Consider the following 3,159-nt stretch of genomic DNA (forward strand, 5'->3'; position numbering starts at 1 on the left):
CCCGCCCCAACCTTTAACCCCTCCCACCTCCCAAGCCGTATGATGAAACCTGAGAATTTAAAAAAGCCATAAAAGTATACGTTACTTTTCGTTTGTGCCAGTTCAAGAAACCCTTGGCAGTATGGGGCTTCTATTTTTGTTTCCTTTGTACAGTGGAGTTCTTTCCTCACTCCGCTTCCCTGCAGATTTCTCCTGGGGGGCCGGGTGTGTGGATGTCAATCCCCTATGTAGCTACCACACAAAGATAACCCAGACAGAAGGCGCCCCCTGGATTGTTATCCTATTCGATTTTCCGAAGACTTTGCACGGAACAGACCGATCTATCCGAAACGGGAAAGTGTTTGTAAACAGAAAATGCCTTTGCTGAGGCTGGCGAATGAATGGCTCTTTGTTTTATGACCACTTCAGTTGTCTTAAAGATAATTATCATGCAATCTGGATTTGATAGATCTGTTTGTCTTAATGATCTGAGTCACAAATTGCTGTACATGAGTATGAGAGACTGGGGGTGGGGGTAGAAACAGGCAGAAACAGATGGAAAGGCAGACAGACAAATAGATAGATAGACACACAGACACACAGACACACAGACACACAGACACACAGACACACAGACTGAAAGAGAGGCAGGCAGGCTCACACGCAGGCATACACGCGCGCGCGTGCTCGCGTGCAGGCGCTGTCTATCTATCTATCTATCTATCTGTCTATCTATCTATCTATCTATCTATCTATCTATCTATCTATCTATCTATCTATCTATCTATCTATTGACATCTTTATAACTTTCTTTGTCCTTTCCATTTCACCGTTCCTTACACTTCCTTCCTTCTTTTTTTCTGGCACACATTTTTCCTTTAGTGCTCTCTTGTTATATCGACAAAAGATATTTACTTTCAGACGTGGTTCTCGAAACTGGACTGACTACTTCTAATTATTTCTACTGTACTCTTCCTTTTTACCTAGCTGCCTTAGTTTGTAAACAAACTCTTGATCTTACAGGAACATGTTTTAAGTTATGTGCCACTCGTGATAGTTACAAACTCTCACTCACCCTTGGTGTGTCGTTTATAATATATAACCCCCACGTATTGTCAGCATGTTCTGTCATTATACATGGTCTATATCCACGCTCTTGACAGATTATCTCTTAGCACCCAACAAATACATGTAAGTTGTTTTGTGTCCACTCTGAAACCTAGTCTATTCGCACACCCTTGACATAAAGTTGATACGTGCACCACAGATAAACTGTACATGTATTTCTGCACACCATAGTACTTTGTCAGTGGGCATCCCCCTGATGCACTGTCTTTTTGTACAAAAACTTTATAAATTTTTAAAAATCATACTTTGTACCTGCCTGGTGCCATGTCTGATGTTTCAAACTCTAATTCCTCAAGTATATCCATCTATATCATACGCATCCATCTAATTTTGATGACAATGATACTGATTCTCAACCAGTACCCCTGGTATCTTGACAAAAAGTACAACCCTGATATATATATATCTGTCTATCTGTTTACTGTATGGTACTTTGTCTGTACCTAAAGACCTTATAATGTTTGGGGTTTTAAAATCATTATTCTTATTATTGTTCGTTGTTGTTGTTGTTGTTGTTGTTGTTGTTGTTGTTGTTGTTGTTATTTATTATTATTATCATCATCATCATCATCAATACAGTAGTAGTAGTAGTATTTTTAGATTATTATTATTATTATTATTTTATTTTTTTATTATTATTATTATTATTATTATTATTATTATTATCATCATCATCATCATCATCATCATCATCATCATCATCATCATTATCATCATCATTGTTATTCACTCTTCTGGTACTTGCATCTTTTCATTTCCATCCCTGCTACATTATCTATGTATACACCCCTGATATATTGCCTATTATTACGTAAACCTTTGACAAACTGTCCATAATATGGAAATCTCTGATATTATCTGATCTCTCCGAACTCACTGTTGATGCTTAATTAACATATACAGGCTCTGGTGCACATTGAACATGTAGATAACAGATGGTGCCCATTGGGAGATCGGTTCGGTTCGGTTAGGTTTCTGGTGTCTTCAGTGCACACTATAAATAGACCAACTGCCAAAACCGATCGCTTGGCTCGTGGCCTTGAAAACAAACGCGTTTGTTATTGAAGGTCATCAATGGTCTCGTCGATTTCTTTGGTTTTTGCCCCTCCTGTGGAACACTGTCCAACCAGCCCCAAACTAGCAAAACGGACAAAACGGACAAAACCGAACCGAACCCAGCCGGTGATGTCAGTGGGCACCGACTATAATGACCACTCTGATTTACGGCTTATTTCTCATGTACAAAATGCTAACTAATTCATCATCTATCCATCCTCCAGTTTAGGCAAATCCAGCCAAAGAAAGTCACGTGAAAACGTACCCTCACTCTCTTCGATTGAAAAAAGATCCTTTATAACTTAGGGTTCAGTATTAGGATTCAAATTAAGTTTTAAAATGTTAATCTACCTGACTGCCCGAATCGAACCAAAGTAGCGTTATTTTGAGATTATACTATTATAGTGATAGTGATATGATGATAAGATTAGATAGATGACCTCTGTGATTAGTATTGAGGTCCAGTTTTACGGGATTTATACGCACACTAAAAGTTAGAAATTGTGCCTATCAGTTTGCGCAACATAAACATGATGAAGCAAAATGAATCACTCATAACTAGGATTTTGTTTTCTTTTGGAGTTATTACACTTAAAAACAAAGAACTCGCAAGAAAGGGAGCCCAAGCTTGATTCCTAACTACTCGGGCATCAAATTTGAAATCTCCCATGTGTTTTTAGCAGTATCATCCCTAAAAAATACTGAAGCGCAGATGTCAGTTGGAATGTCAAAGATTTATGAATGTTGTCTTGTATCTTGTGCGCAAGCATTCCTTTGATTAATGTTTTCCTTTTTGTGTTTACTTTTCATTTTTGGCAGTTTGATTGTTTATTTGAGCGTCCGGGTGCTGGGATTATTACGTTGTGTTGCGTTGATTCAATTTTTTTTAAAGAAAAATTCTTTGCGCCTGTTGGATTCGTTTGTAAATGGGGGGTCGTATGTGTAAAGAGGGAGTGGAGATAGGGAGAGAGAGAGGGAGAGAGAGAGAGAGAGAGA

Source organism: Aplysia californica, unplaced genomic scaffold (assembly GCF_000002075.1).
Source record: "Aplysia californica isolate F4 #8 unplaced genomic scaffold, AplCal3.0 scaffold00172, whole genome shotgun sequence".
NCBI lineage: Eukaryota > Metazoa > Mollusca > Gastropoda > Aplysiida > Aplysiidae > Aplysia > Aplysia californica.